Source organism: Aethina tumida, chromosome 2 (assembly GCF_024364675.1).
Source record: "Aethina tumida isolate Nest 87 chromosome 2, icAetTumi1.1, whole genome shotgun sequence".
NCBI lineage: Eukaryota > Metazoa > Arthropoda > Insecta > Coleoptera > Nitidulidae > Aethina > Aethina tumida.
Genome location: NC_065436.1, coordinates 8,080,123 through 8,097,833, shown reverse-complemented (window position 1 = coordinate 8,097,833; position 17,711 = coordinate 8,080,123). Strand labels below are relative to the sequence as shown.

Sequence of the window (17,711 nt, the reverse complement as noted above, 5' to 3'; positions counted from 1 at the left end):
GTATTTAAAAAATATTAATATTTTAAGTAAACATCAGTACCTTAGATATTTATTTAATTTTCATTTTTTCAGGTATGATATATGATGTGGAACAATCAATTGGAAAAAATTCATTATTTTAATTACTAGGTAAGATTAATAAATAACATTTGACAATTCATTATTCATTGCTATATTGAACCCTCTCTTCATTCTCTATATATATCACAATTGAAATTATTCACGACTGGCTAAAAACTTAATAATACCCTTTAATTCTTTTCGTTTTTAGTAATTCGGGTATATTTGATTATGATTTATAATGTTAATTTTTACAATAAATTTGATATCAAAAACATTTTTGAATGAAGAATGAAGAGACCATTTAAATAATATACCATACAACTTGTAAAAAAAACACAACACCTATTGAAATAAGAAATGATTAAAATTTCAGTCAATGGGAAACCTAACTGTCAGTTTGTTGTTTCCTTTTCTTCATTTCTTTAAGGTATCGCAAACAAGTGTGTACTAATTTTTAGTCATAATTTGTTTTATTCAGTAATTCAGTCTAAAGTATGAGTATTGAACAGAAATATGAGTATTGTGATTCGATGTTGGTAGTCATGGAGTGAAGAGGTCGGAAGAGGTTCCGGGAGACCCAAAGCTAACAAAGAGCTACAAGACCAATGTTTGCTGTTTTTTGTTTGCTCTGTTCAGTTCTGAGTTACTGGGTGTCAAGAATGGAAGTCACCGGAGAGGAAATTCAGTGCTTTTCACATTGTTTCTTCGATAAAGACGAAAATGCAAACCAGGTGATTGAAATTTTCAAGAGTATTTATGGTCCTGATATTGTATTAGCTAACTACAAGTAATTTTGATTCAGGTATTTTCGATATTAAAGATGCACCTCGTCAAAATCACAGATATATTCGAAGTTTTAAGCCATTTACACAAAGCTAAATTCAAAAAGAAGCTTGACATTTGGGTGTCACATCAGAAAACATGTAAATCAAATTTCTATCTTCGTAGTCTCGGCTAAACTAAATGAAATCAATTCATTTCTTAAACGGACGGTGACTGGGGATGAGAAAAGAGTAACAGACGACAGCATTGTATCAAAACCGTCATAGTCAAAGTGCGGTGAAGCAGCTAAGGCAATGACCAAACAAGGACAAACGGCCAGCAAGATTTTGCTCAGCATTTGATGGAACTGTAAACGAATTATTTATTATGAGTTGTTTCCATATGGTCAAACATTCAATTCGGATCTGTATAGGTCAATAACTGGACACTTTGAAGCTGGCCACTGACCAGAAACGGCGGGAATTGGTCAATAGAAGACGTGTTGTGTTCCATCATGACAACCCCAGGCTATACATGTCTGTAGTGACTCGCCTGAAACTCCGGAAGCTTACTTGAGAAGTTTTGATGCATCCATCTGGCACTAATGATTACCTTCTTTTTCTTGTGTTACAAAACTTTCCCCGATTGAAGCCATGACTTCTATGAGAGAAGGTTTTTTAAAATGGCAACAAATTATAGAACAAAACGGCACATTTTGATCCAAATCGAACAATCATGAAGTTCATGAAAAAATAATATATTTTTTTTCTTCAACCTAATATTTTTTTCGTTTGAGGATATCATTACCTAATCTAAAATTAACGTGTTCCATTATTTTTTAATATGCTCATTAGTGACAATAATGAATTAATTCCATATGCCTTTGTATATTCAATTTACCGATGCGGGATTTTAATGCGATTAACTTTAACAAACTGGACGAGTCCTATCACGAAACAATTAGTACATTAACATCAGACAAAAAAAATTTACAAGCGGAAAACATTTCCGACTCCAGTTCGCCAAACGTTATTTATATCGTATCTATTTTCATTTGCGGCGAAATTTATTCGAAAGATAACTTAATTTCTACACATTCGATAAATTAGCACTATTTTGATTCTATCCGATCTAAATCTGGTATGCTGTTAATGCGATTTTATACTAAAATAGATTTATAAGGGGCCAGACTTAATTATTGTGGGCACAATGGTTCGCTGTATTCAATCAAGGCCCGCAAATTTACCCGATCACGCACTACTTAAACCAACTGAAAATAAAACGCTTTTTTATTTCGAGCCGAAGGATTGCTGAATAAAAGGCTTCAAGATTGATGACACGTTGAAAAGAAGATTGTATCATGTTCTTTTTATATTCACCCATGGTAAAAATAATTGACTGAGTATATATTTTTATAAATAGAACACTTTTAGAAATTTAATTATCAAAGAAAAATATTTATTTTAACATTACAAATATCATTTATTTTAAATATACTTTGACTTAATTTGTAAGTCAACATCTATCATGTGATCAAGGACAAGAAACTATTAATAGCATACTTTCTTTTCTGTCAACATATTAAATCATGTTAAAGTTTACATTATATCATTCATAATTTTCACATTTTGTTTTTTATTATTGATTGTTATTTCATGATTTTAGTAAAAGAAAACACCCAAGGACTGTATAAACCAAAGAGATAGCAGAAGAGTTTATTGGAAGTATTAGAATGACAAGAAAGGTCTTGCATTTGGTAACCTTAAAGCTCAGCTGTTTAAACAAAACTTTATTAATCGAAATAAGAACCTGACATTTTTGTCATCAAGAAACAATCTTATTTATACCGGTGGAATAGAAGTCAGAGGGTCTGTAAACGACGAAGTCGTTGAAGGCGTTTTGAGCATCATTTTTAAGACTCTCGTCCACACTTTTGAGTTTTTGGAACCACAACTATAGTATACATTTGTTAGTGGTTCCTGAGCCAGACGCATCTTTGATGACGCGAATTGATTCGTTCATTTTTAGGCCTTGTTTTAGGTGGAGCAAGAACATTATACGAATTAGCTTCTTATACATCCTTCAGGAATCATTTAACCATTCATAGTTAAATGATTTCAAATAAAAACAAGTTTACATGTTTAAATAGAGTGAAGCACGTACATTGAAACTATATCATTCACACATTAAAACTTTGACCGAATATTCATCACTAAGAAAATAAATATAAAAAACTTGACAATCTAATAGAAAGACTTATTTCCGTTACTCTGTTATATTAATACAAATTCAGAATGGGGTATTTAACTGTACAAGAGAACATAGAAATAGTCTGGTTTATGGAGAAGCTGGCAAGAATCTTGATAATGCTATCGATACCAACGCTCACTGTTTCAGGGAATTCGTTCACGTGCTTTAGTTTACGTACTCAATTTACAACTGAAGGAAATGTTCAACAAGAAAAATATAGTCGTAGTTCAACAATTACTGGAGGAAGTATCAAAATTGCTGTATTAGCTCTAGTGGATATTAGTTTTCATGGATTGTATATCTATATTTGTTCGGGTTTATAAGTCCACGTTTGTTCCTGACGTTTCGACAACTTAGGCAACTGATTTTCTAGAAATTTCGTTCTGTTTATTGGCTTTACTTATTTGCTTAGCGATTTTGGTACTTTTGAGTACTAGTGTTTATATTTTATCCACTTTCAATGCTTCTTCTTCCCTGTTGAAGTTGTTTCCGTGTTTATTGAGTTCAATTACTTTCCTAATCATTCTGTGGTAATATCCAGTTGTATACCCATAATCAAAATTAAAAAGACCAGGCTATAATTAAAACAGGTGAGGCAGGAGATAATTTGAAATCTTAAATAGGAATTCATAGTTTTTTATTGCAAATTCGACGATTTTTTTTTTATTCTGTCTCTTAGGAAATTCCAACACACACATTATGAGTAATAACTTTTTCATTGACTAATGATAATTATTTAAAATTTCAGAGAGTTAGATATTTTTAGCCGCAAAATTCGAATCTGCAATTAAAAATAGGGACTCCTATTTAATATTCCAAAGTTATCCCCTGTCTCTGTGGGAAGAGAGGACTAATTTTAGCACTAGTATTCCCCCGCAGAATATTTAAATTTTCATTATGGGTATTTTTTTCACAGAGTCCTTAACTATCGAATTAAGTTTATAAAAGAAAAATTTAAGTTAATTTATATGAATTTTGAGATATAACATATACTGTTGTCTGTTGCCTTTAAATAAATAAGCGTATGGCCAATTATGTTTGACCACATAGTATATAGTAACGGAAGTTGGTTCCAATAAATCTATTTTTACATAAAACGTAACATAAGGATTGTAAAACATAGTATAAACAAAAAATTTACATTTTCAAAATTGTCTAATGCGGAACTATCTTTGTTCTCGAGTAATCTGCCCATCGCTGTTTGGTTAAGTGCGCAGAGGTGGTTAAAACACAGGTTTAATCAAGACAAAGTCAACATTACCTAACTAGAAGTGGGCGATGTTAATTACAATCATTTAGTTGTGAGCTTTTCCTATCTTTAAGTGGATGATGTTTACAATGTTAAATCTGCGAAGACGATACGATATTTATGAATAAATATATTTAAAACAGCTCCATAATTAATTTTAATAAAATCATCAATTTTACAAAATTTTTAGTGTCATATATTTATATTTATTGTATTTATTTATTAATATTTATTTACTATATATAGAGTGGTGGTCAAAAATATGGATAACATTTTAAGAGATTTATATTTATATTTTTGTTAATCGGTTAATCAGTGATGGACAACAAAATCATTATGGTAAAATAATATAAACGAGACTAAAAACGTAAAATCCAAATGAAATTAGTCAGAATTTGTATGTAGAATTTGGTACTATGGAACGATATATAAGTAGTCTCAGATGGTAGACACATGTAAGGAGGCTAGTTGGAACGAGACACGATTTTAAGTACCAAAAATCAACAGTTAAACAAGGTCACCATGATATGGAGTTGTTTTTTGGCATTTAGTATTGGTCCCATAGTACTAATTGAAGACAAAATAAACCATTTTTTCGATAAAAATATCTTGGTAAATCATATGCTGCCCTTTGAGGAAAATAATTAACCTGTAATTTGAATGTTCCCTCATTGCTCTCTCAGAGTTCAGACTTAAATCCACCTGAACATCTAATATCTGGAATTAAAAATACGACAAAAAAGATTACCAACAAGAGCAATTGTAACAAGTTATACAAGAAGAATGGGCAATCATTCCTGTGGAAATGATGTTGAGAAGATATTAAACAAAATAGTGGTTCTAATAAACAATAAATATATAAATTTTTGAAAATTTGTTTTCCATAACCATTTTTTCATTTAAATGTATTTTAATGCAAATATAATTATCCAAATGAATCTGATGAAATAAAAATAAATGTTAAAATTTATTGATAACTACAATGTCAGGACAAAATGTTCCATAAATGGCTTTAAATTTATATTGTTCTTACAAGAAAGAAGAATCATACTATATTTTCTTTTAACTTATACTAAACTATATAGGGTAGAATAATATTTTAATTTTCTTGTTTATATGAAGACCATTCAGGCGTATATTAAGATTTCAATTTGATGAGAATTTTAATTTCCGAAAACTCCGGTTGAAGTATTTTAAAAAATCAATTTCAAATTTTATGTCTATAATACTCCATGCAAATTAGATTCAAACTATGAATATTTAATTGCTTACAATTGGATTGTTAAAGTTGTTATTAGATTTTCCTCGCAGTGAACTTGTCGACGCGCAAGGATATGTTTAACTGTTTAACTGTTTATTTAACAATTATTATTTGTTCACAACAAAACATATTATAAATCACTTCAAATATATTTTATTTTATTAAGTTTTTCATTTATATATTTAATAACATTTTCATATTTACCTTTTGACAATTTATCACAATATGTTGACTGATAAATTTGTACATGTAATTTAATTTCAATTAGTTTATTAATTTAAAAAAATAATCATTGTGAAATATAAATTGAAAATGTCAAGTGCCACTACAAACAAAAATTTAAAAATTAATCAATTTAAAAACTTGGATAATAGGTTTATAACTACAAGAGGGTAAGGCTGTTGTTACATAATTCTCAAATAATCAAACAAATTAAACATTAGGTATTTAAGTACATAAGTTATGCTGTTTATGGAGGTGTACCATTTTATCTAGTACCAATTATTTCCCCAATAAATCTGATAAAAAAAATAAATATTAAAATTAACATATACTGTTCTTACAAGATAGAAGAATCATTATTAAACATGCTATATTTTCTTTTAACTTTAATCAAATAAAATAACTTTTTCCACTTTTATGGATGCATATCATATATTGGGTAGAATATTAGTTTAATTTTCTTGCTTATGTGAAGACCATTCGTTTAAGATTTCAATATAATGAGAATTTTCATTTACTAAAACTCGGTTGAAGTAGTATCAATTTTAAATTATATGGTTATAATGCCCAATGCAAATTAGATTCAATTTGAAACTATGAATATTTAAGAGCTTACAATTAGATTGTTAAGGTTATTATTAGCTTTTCTTAGCTCGAAACTTGTCAACGTACAAAGACATATTGAACTGTTTAATAATTATTAATTTGACCATAACTATACATATTATATATAAATCACTTCAAATATATTTTATTTTATTAAGTTTTTAATTTAAATATTTAATAACAAGTTAAATATGAGGTACATCATATAAAAAATTGTACGAATCCATCCATTAAATTAAGTTAAAGCCTTTAAAACACATGAATTTTGTCATTGAGAGTTATAAAGATCTTCCTCTAACAAATTGTCACACAGTTCAAAATATCATTTGGTTTATTTAATTTTTATTTTTTTTATGTTATGTTATTTATGGAGGTGTACCCTATCACATCAAGATTGATGTTTTCTTCACTTTCCTTTTTTTATTTTCGTCAAGAAGATATTTGTGACTGGAATTGGTCTGTAATTAATTTCATTTTCTAAAATAACAAATATATATCTCTTAAAAATAATATAAATATAATCCCTAATATTTATAGGTCAAATCAGATTTAATAAAAATAAAATTTAAATTTATTTTTATATGTAGACATTAAAAAATGAAATTAATAAATATATGTTTTATTTTGTATTATTATTTAATTTAATTAATTAACATATATTTATGATTTTATGTATAATGTGAAAATCTGCTTGATAGAATTTTATAATTTTTAAATTAAAAATACATTAAATATATTTTACTTATTACTAATTAATCTTTAAAATTATTTAAAAATAATATAAATATATATATTTAATATTCATAAAAATCTAAATAGATTTAATAAAAATAAAATTAAAATATATTTTGATATGTATTTACTTCATTTTAAAGTATCAATGAAAGAAATTTATTTTTACTATTTATATTATTAATATATATTACACTTCTTCAATTAAGAACACATTAAAATCATCAAATCATAAATAATAATAAATAAGGTATTTTATAATATTATTTTATTTCCTTTCAGATTAGTTTTAATTCTCCTTTAATAGAAAAGTTATTATTTAATTTAATTAATTATATTTATAATTTTATGTATAATATGTGTCTTTCCTGCTTGATATAATTTTATCTAATATCAATACATAAATTTTATTTTTACTCCATTTTTGTATAAGTGATCATATTTAAATTAAAAAGACTTCAATTAAGAAGACTTTAAAAAATGGAATACCAAATTAATACATGTAAATAAGGTATTTTATTTTATTATTTGATTTTCTTTCATATTAGTTTTAATACTTTAATAGAAAAGTTATTATTTAATTTAAGTAATTATATTTATGCTTTTATGTATAATCAAAATATATTTTGATATGTATTTACTTCATTTTAGAGTATCAATAAAAACATTTTATTTTTCCTATTTCTATTATTAGTATATATTACACTTTTTCAATTAAGAACATATTAAAATCATCAAATAATAAATATAAATAAGGTATTTCATATTATCATTTGATTTCCTTTCATATTAGTTTTAATACTTTAATAGAAAAGTTATTATTTAATTTAATTAATTATATTTATGCTTTTATGTATAATGTATGACTTTCTGATTTTTGCTTGGTAGGATTTTATCTAATACCAATATATAAATTTTATTTTTTCCCCATTTTTATATAACTAGTAATTTTTAAATTAAAAAGACATTAAAAATATTTTACTTACAATTAGTTAATCTTTAATTTACTTTAAAAATAATACCTAATATTTATAAATGTCAAAACAGATTTACTAAAAATAAAATTAAAACGTATTTTATGTGTATTTACTTCATTTTAAAGTTTCAACGAAAAAAAAAAAAAAAAATAAGATATTTTATATTATTATTTGATTTCCTTTCAGATTAGTTTTAATACTCCATTAACAGAAAAGTTAATGAATTATATTTATGCTTTTATGTATATTGTATGAATTTCTGATTCCTGCTTAGTAGAATTTTATCTAATACCAATTTTTTCATTTTTTTACGGGGGTGGGTTATTCATTTGAGGTTACATTACCTTTTTCAAAGATTTGCAGTTTTGCACAATTTCTTTACACAATATTGATGCTAATACACGATAAAACAAGTAAACTTTGAGTGAAGAAGTGGGTGGATAGTAAGATCTATAGTTAACATCTGTAGGTTTTAATAACCACGTAACACCTGTACAAGAAAAACAAAGTGTGATAATTATTTGGAACCCGATATGTTTTTCAAATATTTTTGATCGTAAGATTGGTTAAGAGCTATTTTTATTAGTTGTGTGAAACGACTGAATCAAAGTGTGATTGTCGACAAAAAAAGAAGTCTAATGTGTGTTCACAAGCGGGTATTAACATGTTTGTGATATTTGTCAGTGTAATTTGGTGGTAGAAACTCCATTTTAAATACAATTACTGTTAGTTAAGTGACATGTCTTACTATCCAACTATACTGTATTCATGTAAGGAACGGAGTGAAGTAAACAATAGTCGTTATTCACGTCACAGTCGTATAGGTGATTGTCGAAACTTGTCACTAAAGCTGTCTAAATAATATAGATATATTAAAAAATATTCTTTTTAACTCAATGAATTGATAATATTTATGGTTATTTTAAATAAATAAATAATAATAAAAATAATAAATAAAATAAATATGTGACAGGAATGGTATGACACTCTTTATGTCCGTATACAGGGAAGTAAATTAAAAGTATGAAGTAGGTATCAACCAACTAATAGGACCATCCCTAACTGACCAATAAGAAACATGTTATCCATTGATCACGTGCTCATACGTAACTAAATTTGTTCACCTAGTTTGAATGGAGTATAGGTAAAAATAATGATTAGAACCCATTTCAGGTCGTTATTAATCGTATGAAAACACCATTTTTAGAGGTGGTTAAGAATTTTCGAAACTACGTAGTTTATGTGGAAAGTATTAAATAATTGCCTTAGCTGCATTCTTAGTAAATCATAATGTAACATAATTTATCGTTTTCACCCTTATCGAACAAAAACAGGTCTGACAAATACTTACGTTCTCCATTTTTAAAGATTTACTGCATGATTAAAAACATATTTTTAAAACGGTGAACTTTAAAAAGTTTTGCTATCAAATCATTAATCTCAATGACCTAATTACCTAAGAAGTTGATTAATAGTGGTAGTATTTTTGAATCCTTTCAACATGTATTTATTGCTACGTAAGGCAATATCCGGTTTAGTGTCAGTGCATATATAACATGCGGCTACCGAATGCAATTTCGTTGTCAGAAACTTATTATTCATTAATTCTCAACTGTAGATCGCATGGGATAAGAAACAAGCAGGTTATTTGTTGCATATCGTGAGCGTATATAATAAAAACACACGTTCACTGAAAGCACACCACTAACGTAATTATTCACTTTGTAAAGATTACTTGTAAGTTCCTTTTACTTTGTGTCCTGGGTGTGCGCTCATTACAGGTGACAATATAAGTGCTTTTTAACTACGCCTTAGGTTACACCTTTATTAAGCTATGTTGTTAGCAGGCTACGGTGTTTGCATGCGTTTGCTAAAATTGATATCAATGTTAAATTAATTGGATTTTTATGTAAATTTATGTGAAATTGTTTTATTTTAAATTCAATCTCTTTATTGATTAAACAATTAATTATTAATGCACTTTTTTTTCAGATACAGAGTGAAGTAAGAGAACCTGACAAATTTTAAAATGATTATAAATAAACGTTCTTACTCTTCACTCTCAATCAATCATTTCTAAAAGGGTTAAATCAAAATTGACCAATTTATTCCCAACTCGTGGAGGATAATGGGATAAATATCTCTCATATGTAGAGCAACAAATTAAAAACTATAATCATTTTATGAAAATAACCATTTTAATTTAAATTAATTTTATTCATATAAGGATATATAGCAACCAATCCTTATATTCAATACGATTAATTTTATATATATTTCGGTATCCGATATGGTTCCTTAAAGTTAAGGTTGCCTAAGGGTGTCCATTTATTGATTTAACAAGAAGAATACAATGGAAGGAGTGTATCGGTGTGTCGGTCTAAAAGAAGCTGGTATCTGTGGTAGAAATTCAGGAAAGAAGCCTTTCATTTCTACGAAAAATAGAGTAAAAGAACATGTAACAGACACATGGAAAATGGAAAACAATTTTGTGTTTCGATGAAAGTTCCAAATCGTTAAATCTGATGACATTTAATGGGTGAGAAGACCAATTAATGAAAGGTATTCTGAAGTATGGTGGAGGAGGCCTTATTGTTTGGGGATGTTTTTCTGGGTTTGACACTGAATAGTGCCATATATAAAAAACGTTTGTTGGTATTAGGACGTTTTATTGAATAATTTAAATAATAATAATTTGAACATCATGGACATCATGATTAAAAAATTTGCAATTTTGGTGACTCTTCATTTTGAACAAATATCTTCACTGATTGCCTTCGTGTATCTGTATGTGTTCTTATTCTATCAATGTCGAACATTTTCTTTACATATGCATCTAAACCTTCTTTATCAGACATTCTATAATTTCTTACTTGTTCTGGACTGCTTAAAAGATCTGTCTAGATTAGACAATAACCAACAGACCATAGGATCCAGTACCAATATTTTTCAAAAGATCCTAAGTCATTTTTTCCTTAAGAAATAGCTGCAGGTGCCCATTTGGTACAGAGCAATTTGGCACATATCAACTTTTGTGGTATAATTTATGATTTTTACTCAAGAGTTATCAGTTGAAAGGGTCATTGTTCAGGTATATAGTTCCAGAAAACAGTTTTTATAAAATTTATCCCGTTAATTGATGTAATTAATTTAATCTATTTCAAAAATTTTTATTCATATCCAGCACATTAAATAATTATTTGGTGTATTAATTAGAAAATTAATGTTAAGAATGTAACTTATTTTAACATCTGATTACATTGAAGACATTTTAGAAATTGTTTTTATATTTATTTTATTTCTTGTTGTTTACATTTCCAAAACCATTTTTTAAAAAATTTAATTCGCAAACTAAATATGTAATTCCAAATTTTTATAAATTTGGGCACCAAAAAACTTTAAAACACGGACGACAGAATAATGAAAATGTGTATATTTTGTTTATTAATAAATTTACATTTTTTTTTTCATTTAACGTTGGTAATAAAATTAATCACATACAATATAAAATAGCCGGATTGGGTTTTTAGAAATGTTATAAAATTTTTCAAGTTGAAAGACATTAACATAGCAGTGTCATATTATCATTATCATCATATTATCATTACGATAAAATCAACTAACAGGACAAAAACTTTGATGCTGTAACCATTGTCCGTATGTAAATTGACTGTTATACCACTATTTCTTAAAAATATAGTTGCTACTGCCCATGTGGTTGGTAGTGGGCAATTTGGCATATTTTAATATTATTGCAAAATTTATAATTTTTATTAGAGGTCGATATCTTGTTACATTCAAGAGTAAGTAGATAGAAAGGATTTTGTCCGTCCATTGCTTTCTACTATGGAGGTCCTAAAAATCTTCTGTACAAAATCTATGCCATTCATGTAATTCGTCTATACCTTTGTTTTATTCTGTATTTGTATGAATTTAGAAATATTCTTTGGATATAATATTTTCAAATTAATTTAATCTGTCTATTTCATAACACTTTTATTTATATTTCTATAACCTTTTTATTAATATCCAGATACTAGATAATTAATTTTAAGAATTTCAGAAATAGTTATTAAATATTTATTTCATTTCTTATAAGAATTATTTACATTTCCAAAAAAATTTTTTCAAAAATTTAATTAGTATACTGAATATGTAATTAATTGCAATTCTCAATTTAACCTCGCCTCTAATTATAGTTATTATAAGCGTGTTTTAAGCCTTTTTTAAAAATTTAGATACCAAAAACCCAAAAGGAACACAAAGTAATAAGTAATGAAAATTTGTATATTTTGTATGCTATATTATGTGAATTTATTAATGATGTTTATTAATAAATTTACATTTTTTTCATTTAATATTGGTAATTAAATTAATCACATAATACATAAAATAGGCGGATTGGGTTTTTAGAAAACTGAAAGTTATAATTTTTTTTAACTTGACAAACGTTGATATAGCAGTGTACATACAAGACAAAAACTTTGATGCTGTAACCACTGTTCATGTAAACTGACTGTTACTCCACTGACTACATTTCTGTCTACCAATATTTTTGAAAGGATCATAAAGTCATTTTTTCCTTAAGAAATAGCTGCATGTGCCCATATGGTACCGAGCAATTTGCCACATAAAAACTTTTGTGGCAAAATTTATGGTTCTGTACAAAATTTAACCCGTCAATTGACCTAATTCTTCTAATTTTTCTGACTCATTCTATTTAGAAACATTCTTAAGAAATAATATTTTCAGTTCGTATTAATCTATTTCAACATTTTTATTCATACTAGCACATTAAATAATTATTTTTAAGAATATAACATATTTTAATATGTGATCATTGAAGACATTTTAGAAGTAGTTATTATACTATTTATCTCATTTCTTGTTGATTACATTTTCAAAAATTTAATTCGTAAACTACCAAAATAAAAAAACAAATGTGTAATTAATAACAATTTCAAATTTAACCTCGTCTCTAACCATAGTTAGAGGATATTTTATAAATTTGGACACCAAAAAAAAAAAAAAAAAACATAAAAATACTACAGAGTAATGAAAATTTGTATATTATGTGAATTTTTTCATAATGTTTATTAATAAATATACATTTTTTTTTTTCAATTAACGTTGGTAATTTTCTACTTAAAAGATAGGATTAAATCAACTTACAAGACAAAAATTTTGATGCCGTAACCATTGTCTTCATGTAAATTGACTGTTACATTATTGACTACATTTCTGTCTCTTTCTTAAAAAAATAGTTGATAGTATTCATTGTTCGGGTACATAGTTCGAGAAAAACTTCTGTACAAAATCTAATTCGTCAATTGACCTAATTCTTCTAATTTTTCTAACTCATTCTTTGGAGATAATATTTTTAGTTTGTATTAATCTATTTCAACATTTTTGTTTATATTAGCACATTAAATAATTATTTGGTGTCTTAATTAGTAAATTAATTTTAGGAATATAACATATTTTAATATCTGATTGAAAAACTTTGATGCTATAACCACTGCCTTCATCTATACTAACTGTTGTTGTATGTTATATATGTAAAATTATTAATAATATTTATTATTTTCAAGAATAATCACATGGCATACAAAATAGTTGGACAGAATTTGTAGAAAACTGTAAATTATAAAATTTTTCAACTTGACAAGTGTTAATGTGATTAAATCAACTTACAAGATCAAAACTTGAACGATGACTGTTGGAGTACTGTATACTTTTTTGTTTCTTCCTTAAAAAAGTAGTTGATAGTGCCCATATGATACTGAGCAATTTGGCACATACCAACTTTATGTTAAAATTTCTGATTTTTATTCGAAGTCGATATTTGGTCCCATTGAAGAATGACCAGTTGGAAAAAATTTTGTCCATCCATTGCTCCTTATTTCGGAGTACATAGACCCTGAAAGTATAAATTTAGAAATTAACTTAACTAATCTATTTTAACATTTTTATTTATATTCAGTAAATTACAATATTAAACAATTAATAATGTATTAATTAGATAATTAATTTAAGAATATAACGTATTTTATTATCTTAGTATTTCTAACTGCAATATATTGAAGACATTATAGATCGCTTGTAATTTTAGTTAGATTATCTAGAGTATTTTTTTTTATAAATTTAGACAAAAAAAACTCTAAAATTCAAAAATACTACAAAATAATTTGTATTTTGTAAGTAATATTACGTAAAATTATTAATAATCTTTATTGTTATTAAAAATAATCACATAGCATATAAAATAGTTGGTTTTTTTGGATTAAGTAGATAAATAATTTCAAGAATACAATATATTTTATTATGTTAATTATTTCTAATTGTAAAATATTTTAGAAATATTTATTTCATTTCCTATAAGATTATTTTACAGTTGCAAAAACATTTTTTTTTCCAAAAATTGAACAAAACTTTGAATATATAATTACTCTACATCATCTCGAATTTTACCTATTATGAGATTATATATCGCGTTTTGAGGCTTTTTATAAATTTAGACACCAAAACACACAAAAAACTCAAAAGAACTAAACATTAGGGCAAATTTTATATATTTTTTATGATATATTACGTGAATTTGTTAATAAACATTATTAATATTTTATTATAAAATTTTTCAACTTGAATTCTCATTTTCTGTCAATGTTTTGTATATTTTTGTATGTTTCATTATACATGAGTATTAATTAGTTACACTCGTTATGCATTTTTAATTGATCATTAGCACTTGTCCTGATTAATTTTGTACCTTGGAACGACAACATTATATTTTACGTACAACTGAATATAACAAAGTTAAATAAAAAAATAATAACAAGACATACTATGCATGCTACGAATTTTTTAATAAGTCACACAATAATAAAAATTAAAACTCTCCTTTTGATATTCCCTTAAGGTGAAGTTTTATGTGTAAGTATACCTGTTTTTCTGTATTCCTTCGACGTCGCACTCATTTTCTCCAGACAATAATGAACGTGCAATAAGTATGGTTTAGTGCTTCCTTACAGTTTTTTAATGACACATTTGACACGTTTAAGGCTCAAATAATGGCTGTCTTACAATGTAACAAAATAAAAACTTTTATAGCTTGAGATCTGCCATTTGATAATAACACTTTTATATTTAATTGTACAGGCTATTAATTTTAGCCAATAAAAGAGAGAAAATAATTAGAGTAAACTTTTTACTACATTAATTTAGTTAAAAAAGGTACAAATCGATATATGCATTAATAATAAATTATCTAATATATAATTATAATTAGAATATGATATAGTTAGTTTATTTGCCCTTTTAAATCTTCATAAACACATGAAAAAATAAAAGGGTGTCATTCGAACTTAAACTTATATTTTATTTCAAGTACAATAATAAAACTGACATGTATATTCTCTTATAAGTAAATCTTCTTGTTTGTGTTTGTTGCATCATAATATATAATATTTATGCGGTCTGTATACTTTACCCTTTTTACTTTTATCCTACTGAATTCAAATAAACACTGTATGTCCGTTTGTATTTTGTATTTATATACATTTTTTATTTTCAGATAATTTAAATATAAGGGCATGAGACTCGTACATTCAGGTAAGTCATATTAAAATTAATAGTTACAAGATACAACCTGTGTATTATATCCAGTGAGACCATTAAATGTTCTCCTGATATTTTTTGAATGAAACGAGATATAAAACCATGTAAAATGTTGTCATAAATTTGGCTTTTTTGATCTCTTTTTTTCCTTTGAAAATTTTCCATTAATTCTTTTAAACAATTTCTACATAATGTGGTGGAAAAAAGTGTGGAATATTTATTCTACTATTTAATAATATATTTATTTTTAGCTGTGTTGTGATTTGAATAATTTAAAACGTATTAAAGGCATTAATATATTATATAAATATGAATTTCTGGCATAATTTAGTAAGTTATTTGGCCTTTCACGACAATACCCCACAGCAGACTGTCATTACACGCTTAAGTCGGTTGCAGTAAATTGCACATGGCACACATATTTGCATAATATTTTTAATTTAAATTATAATCGCCTAATATATTCTTAAAGAGAAAACATTGAAGGCATTTAATTAATCTTCATGTTTATTTCCGTATACCATTTATTTTAACAGACTTTGCCACCATTCAGTCTGCAATCTTAACGTCCAAGATTATTATTTATAGGACAAATCAATACGACACTCTCAGATTGAAATGGTGCAACGAACGTCGGAATTGGAGTAACTGATAGAACAAAGTCAATTTGGGATCTTTATGCAAATTGTTTATGGGCACGTGGTTCATAAAAGGATCATTTTGTAGGGAAATGATCCAACATTACGTTTAAGTTTCCTATTTCAGACCGTATTTTTTAACGAGTCTTTAATTTTCTTAATGTTTTATTAAAGACCAATCGATGGATTTTTTACGGTACAGTCTATTCCCACTAGAATATGTTGCTTAAGTGATCAAATCATAAACCAAAATTTAATTTAAAAATAACGTTGTTTTTAAATTCGTGATTTGGCTTATTAAAAGGGGTAACTTTTTGTACGATATTATCAACGTATGTTGTGTGACTAGTGTTAGTAAAGGTAAAACAGGCACAGCTACTAAAAGGGTTTAAAATTAGACGTCCAATCAATCGTCCACCTTTGCATGATACAATTATTGCAACAATTGTTGCACCGCATGTGGAGTTATCGTACGTCGAAGGGAAATACATTCTCGTGTAGAGTGGTAGTTTGGCAGCAAAATCTGTTGTTTTACGTGTGGCTGACAAATTGGAACGTTTGTAGGCGCCAAATTTATTATGTTTTTTGTAATATTTTCTTTGAATTTTAGATGAATGAAAACATAAATTTCTTTAATAAATTTATAGATGTACTTCTAAGACTTTGATGATGCAAAGTTAGATATATTAGTATAAAAAGAGAAAACTTATCATCAGTCAGTGAAATGTCCTTCACGTGAATAAAGCTTTTCAGCGTTAAAAACTATATACTTTTATACTTCATTTATTTTACAAGATATCATATTGGAACGACATATATGCCAGCAAAACCTTTTAGGAATATTTGAGATGACATTTCTGACATATAGTACCATATACTAAATCATTACCAGTGTAGGTCCTTTGTACTGGGTTTGGCACAGGAAACTGATCAATTTAAAAAATAAATAATATCGAAACAATTTACTAATTGTTATATATTATAAAAAGACTTTCGTACGATGATCTTCATTTCTTTCATATTTTTTTCAGCCTTCTCTTTGTATTACTCTTTTTGTTTAATTTTTATTTTGACCTTAATGTTACTTTTCAACAATTTCGATTTGCATTTGATACTAATGTAAAAATGAGAGTAATATTTTCTATACATTACATTTTGAAAAAGGGGTAAATATTTTATGATCTCATTGGCTTATACTATTAATTTTGTAAGTATTGCCTCTATTGCTTAATATTATTAAGAAATTAAAAAAAATATATACCATGAATCACCGAAACTAGTTAAGATTGTAAATCTCGAAATACTTAATTTAACTATATTTGAAATTTATTTTA

The 17,711-nt window shown here is 26.4% G+C and overlaps 1 protein-coding gene across 2 annotated transcripts in view; it reads left to right on the top strand.

Moving 5' to 3' along the window:
• Positions 1-17,711, top strand: part of LOC109603454 (potassium voltage-gated channel protein Shab) — a 176,857-nt gene that overhangs the window by 56,976 nt on the left and 102,170 nt on the right. For both annotated transcript variants that reach the window (XM_049962764.1, XM_049962763.1), the window contains exon 2: positions 15,696-15,733. The gene's annotated coding sequence lies outside the window, so the exon portion shown is untranslated. The remainder of the gene's footprint in view (positions 1-15,695; positions 15,734-17,711) is intronic.